The following is a 6,000-nucleotide window of genomic DNA, read 5'->3' as shown; positions in this document are numbered from 1 at the left end:
CATACCAGACGTTGGCCGTACATGCCAGCAATGAGTCACATTTTCGTAATGCTGCCATTCCAGACTTAACACCAATGAGAGCATCTGGCTGTTGCCGTCTTCATTCAACACCCCCCAACAGATGCCTTACTGATGCTTGGAACGTGGGCTCGCCAACCCCAACTGTTTCCAGAGTTTCACCTGATGTGTGGAAGGATACAAGGATGCATCCACTGGGTCAGGCATAGGCAAACTCAGCCCTCCAGATGTTTTGGGACTACAGCTTCCATCGTCCCTGACCACTGGTCCTGTAAGCTAGGGATGATGGGTGTTGTAGTGCCAAAACATCTGGAGAGCCGAGTTTGCCTATGCCTGCACTGGGTGGTTGAAGAGGAATTCTACCTGCTGGTCCCATCCACCTGCTACGTATGTTTAGTATAACTTCTGCGCAGAATCTAAGTTAGGTCTACGTCTCGCCAAAGATGAGGTCAGGCATCATCAAGAAAGAGGGCAAAAGAGGACACAGATTTGCATAAAACATGCACATGCTAATTTGTACGCATAGCTGGAAACTTATAAATAATATAAATACGAAATGCAACAAATCTCACCACGGCAGGGAAGATTTTGTCCGTGTGACCTTGTGCCAGCTCAGTTCGTTGACCAGGCACTAATAACTGACTGGCAACTTGTTGGACAGCTCCCTTTCTTGTGGTTCTTTGCCTTGAGACCAAACTTGGATGGACAGCTCTTTAAATCGAGAGGCCCTTCAAACAGAGGATAGCCCCTCAACTAGAGGACTGCACTCTGTAAAGTAGGTCACCCTAGTCAGACAAGTATGTTCCCTCTAACCCTGCTTTCCAGGGATCTGAAGCAAATACTTGCAAGCAGAAGCAGAGAGAGCATCCAGCTTACCTGTCCCTCCCTGGAGACCCAAGCAGCATGCTTTTCTCTGTCAGACTCCACTCTTACACAGAGCATGAACTGACTGACTAAGCATGTGTGAGGTCGGGCTTGTTGGTGCAGTGTGTGTGTGTGTGTAGGAGGGACAGAGAAAATTCCTGAATGCCAAGATCCAAGGGATAAGGGGCTGTATGAGTTTCTGACTCAAGGAGATCTTGACTCCCAGCTGGCAATCACAAGACAGTCATGTAGCCAGGAGAATGTCCAGGGACTGGAAACAGAAGCACTCAAAATGGCAGTAGGTTGGAGATGGGCCATCCAGGTGGCAATGGGCTGTAGATGGGCAATCTAGGTGCAGAACAGCAGCTTTTTCTCAGCTCTTGGAAATGACTCCTCCATTTACAGATGATGGAGGACTGGGAAGACTGAGCAATCTTCAAGGGACAGCTTCGGGAAAGCCGAACTGTGCCGCACAAGCAGTGTCCTCACAAGCCTCAGTGTTTCTGGTTTGCTTTATTTTGAAAATGTTGACATGTACAGCAGAGTTGAGTTTAAAGGAGGACTGTGGAATCTCTGATTACAAGATCTCAAGCACAGGGAGATCATCTGCCTGTGACTCTGTAGAACTGTGTTTGGCACAGGCAGATATTACTTCACTAAATGGTTCATTGGTCTTATTCGGTACAAGACAGATCCTTGTATCGGGCTTCCTTCTGATCACATATCCGAGAAGGCGCTGTATTTTTAGCACTGCAGATGGTGCTGATATCAGCCGTGGAACAATGCAGTTGCTTGTAAATGTTAAGTGGCGTGCGAGATTTAAATGTAACCAACAATGCCTCTAAAAATAAAATTACTGTTGTATCTCAAAATTGGAATGACAATTGGAAAATTGGTGGGGGGGAACAGTAGGGTGTGTGTAATCTCTGAATTGAAACATCAGGGAATTTTTTCATTCATGTCCTTTGATTGAAACTAATTTGACAAAGAAAATGAAATCCAGGATCTAAAAGCGTTTCCCTTATAAAGATGATAGTTTTCACTAATTTCTACCGGGGTGGGGGTGGGGGATTGGGTCTAATTCAGCAAGAAATTCTCCTGCAAAACCTCCCTTCATTTCATTGGGGCTTGTACAGAAGAGCTTTATTAGTCATCCAACTAATAAAGGTAAAGGTAAAGGGACCCCTGACCATTAGGTCCAGTCGTGGACGACTCTGGGGTTGCGGCGCTCATCTCGCTTTATTGGCTGAGGGAGCCGGCGTATAGGTCATGTGGCCAGCATGACTAAGCCGCTTCTGGCGAACCAGAGCAGCGCACGGAAACACTGTTTCCCGCTGGAGCGGTACCTATTTATCTACTTGCACTTTGACGTGCTTTCAAACTGCTAGGTTGGCAGGAGCAGGGACCGAGCAACGGGAGCTCACCCTGTCGCGGGGATTCGAACCGCCAACCTTCTGACTGGCAGGTCCTAGGCTCTGTGGTTTAACCCACAGCGCCACCCGCATCCCTATCCAACTAATACTAACATAATAAAAATAAACATGGGATGGATAAACTGGATTCCAGTTTATAACCTCTCCAGGATCTCTAATGTGAGGGCTGGCACCAGACTTCAGGGGCCTTTGACCCAATGCTGATGATGCCCGTCCCCATGACTGCACAGTATTTTCATCATTTGCAGCAGCAGCACAGCTCAGAGCCATCCTGGGTGGGGCCCCAGGCAGTGTTTCAGCAGTGGACAGGTGGCAGTGCCCATTTTAACTGGTAGGCAAACTCGACTCCCATCCATGCTAGCTGCCCACTGTCTCAATTTACTCCGAAGGTGGCCTGTCAAACCATGTGAGTCTCCACTCTTAAGATGTTGGCTTGACAAGGTGAGAAAACAAGCCATTTATGTAACCCACCCACGCTATAATTTTATTCTGTAAAGCAAAGATAAGGTCCTTCAGCCTCTCTCCAGACAGGCCTAGAAGAAACCCAAAACAAGAAGCACTTGGACCATCTCTAGCTATTCTGTGAAATCCAGCAGTCCTGCAGTTTTCTGCTAATAAAGAACACCCCCTTATTAAACTACCCATTGGCATGATGTAATACAATATACAGGAGAACAGAATGTAGACTTGATCTCCAAATAAATGAATATGTTCCCTGGAACAAGTTGCAGCCCTCATCTCCCTTAAAAGAAGGGTATCTGGAAACCCTTCCAAAGAAAGCTAACCACACCGATCATTTTGAAATGAATGGGACTGAGGTGCTTAATGGTGCACTATCTACCCCATTGATTTTTCACGTGGAATCAAGCATGCTCAGCTTCTCCCTATTGCTGTGGCCAAATGTTTCAGCTGTTTGGAAAAGAACTAAGGGAGAATGAAATATTTAGCTTAGCACTTTTCCACCGCTCAGAAATAAAAGGGAAGGCTTATATCAAAAGCTACACGACAGCTTCAGAGGTTTGAGCAAAATAATTGGCCTGTTTTAAAATGCGCCTGGGCAGAGAAGCAGCTCGTTAACATTTATGCTAAGTTACTCCGTTCCCCATAATCTCTTTCTGTTTGATTGCAAGCTGAGGGGGCTGGAGAATCGCATGGTGTCTTCATGGTTAGCTTCTTCATGATCCTAATCACACTCTGAAGATACATGGAGGGCGCTTGCTGAAGCTGTAGGATCAAGGTTGACCAGTTGCAACCTGGAGAACTGCATTACCTTTCGGTTTCACAGCCATGCCCCAAGAGCTTGAGCAAGGCTCTGCTTCCGGCCAGCACTCTCCCCAGAACTTGTACTCACCCTTCTCTGCCTGCTGTGGCAAGGTGGAAATATATCATAGAAATATCATAGAATCATAGTTGGAAGGGAACCTGAGGACCATCTTTCCCAACGCCCTGTAATGCAGGAATCTTGCCCACAGCCGTCTCTGGGTGGGCTCGACCACCAACCTTCTGGTTAACAGCCAGACACACTGACTCATGGAGAGCCAGTGTGGTGTAGTGTGGTGGTTTGAATGCTGGACTGAGACCTGGGTTCAAATCCCCACTCTGCCATGCAACTCACTGAGTGACCTTTGGCCAGCCACTACTTCTGAGCCTAATCTATCTCACAGGGTTTTGTGAAGATAGAATGGGAAGGAGAGCTATGTACCGCCAGCTCCTTGGAGGAAAGCTGGGATATAAAAAAATAAAATAACAAGAAGTGCCTCTCCCAGAAGGTGATGTGGTGGCCACATGTCCCGCTTTGCGCAAGCCACTCCTCTGTTTGAAGGAGTCCTCCACTCAAAAAGCTGCCCCAGCCTGGTTCAAAAATAAAGAACCATGAAGGGAGGGCAGGCCACTTAGATTCATAGAATCATAGAAATGTAGAGCTGGAAGGTACCCCAAGGGTCATCCAGTCCAACCCCTTACAATGCAGGAATTGAAAGCACCCAAAGCAGGAGCAGCTAGCCAGGGTGCTAGGGCCATGCTGCAGAGCAACACTGGGGTTACTACCACTTTCTGGGATAGTGAGGTGGCAGGGCAGGGTAGCAATGAGGTTAAAGCTGTGGTGCAGGGGTGCCAACTTGAATAAAATATTGGAGGGGTAGATAAGCCCCAACCCACATTAACCAGGCCTTTGTTTGATCTGATTTACATCCTATGCCCTTTTAAAATGTGTTTTTAGTGGGGAGGGGGCTACTGGGTTGTTGTTTTCATTTTTATTATGCATTTTGTGGTTTTATATCTTGATTTTATTCTGTGAACTGCCCTGAGACCCCCGGGTATAGGGCAGTATATTATTATTATTATTATTATTATTATTATTATTATTATTATGCAGAGCTACTGTAGGTGTCCATCACTACTACCACTAGCACTAGCAATAATAATAATAATAATAATAATAATAATAATAATATCTCAGATCCTCAGTGAGTTAGGAACTTTCCCTCCATGTGTAGACAGGCTCCACCAGATTGAGCAGATGAGACCAATAGTGGGTCCAGTGGTCATGAAGGTGGTTTATGTGCATGCTGTAGAGGGAAGTGAGAGGCAGATGGGGCTTGCCAACCTGGGAAGAAAACTCTGATCCTAAACCTCTGCTGCCTTGCGGGATATCTTTGGGAGAAGTGGAGTGGAGGCCCTAAGTGGAGGCCTCCCGAAGTGGAGGCCCTAAGATTATTGGATGTCGATTTGTATGCCCCCTTCCAGTAACTCCTGTAGCCAAGCTGGTGCCAAACACATTGCTCTGCTTTCCTTTGGGCCACATCAGCAAGACTGAGGGGGGGGGCTTGTCATTTGGGGAGCCCAGGACCTCCATATACACTGCCCATGCTTGCACCCCAGGGAGGTCACTTCAGTGCTGCTAAAATGGTGGTTTGGCTTCCTTCCCAGAGGCACAACCAATTGTCTCTTGAGGCAGATGGTTGCCAACAAAAATAATAATATCGGAGATTCCGTTTAAATTCAGTTTGTATCCTGAATGAGAAAAGGCTGGGTTTGTGGGCTGTAGAAATCATGTTGTTGTTGTTTAGTCATTTAGTCATGTCCGACTCTTCATGACTCCATGGACCAGAGCACGCCAGGCACTCCTGTCTTCCACTGCCTCCCACAGTTTGGTCAAACTCATGCTGGTAGCTTCGAAAACACTGTGCAACCATCTCATCCTCTGCCGTCCCCTTCTCCTTGTGCCCTCCATCTTTCCCAACATCAGGGTCTTTTCCAGGGAGTCTTCTCTTCTCATGAGGTGGCCAAAGTATTGGAGCCTCAGCTTTACGATCTGTCCTTCCAGTGAGCACTCAGGGCTGATTTCCTTAAGAATGGAGAGGTTTGATCTTCTTGCAGTCCATGGGACTCTCAAGAGTCTCCTCCAGCACCATAATTCAAAAACATCAATTCTTCGGCGATCAGCCTTCTTTATGGTCCAGCTCTCACTTCCATACATCACTACTGGGAAAACCATAGCTTTAACTATACGGACCTTTGTTGGCAAGGTGATGTCTCTGCATAAATACACCTCCATAAATATATGACTTCTGCTAGTGATGAGGAGATACCAATGGAGAACCTGACACCCTCCAGAGGTTGGTAGACTCCAACTCCTATCATTCCTAACCAAGCTGTCTGGGAGCTGGCTTCCAGCCATATCAAG

Source organism: Podarcis filfolensis, assembly GCF_964270895.1.
Source record: "Podarcis filfolensis genome assembly, chromosome: 2".
NCBI lineage: Eukaryota > Metazoa > Chordata > Lepidosauria > Squamata > Lacertidae > Podarcis > Podarcis filfolensis.
The sequence above is the reverse complement of the archived record's forward strand: the minus strand, read 5'-3'. Positions refer to the sequence as shown.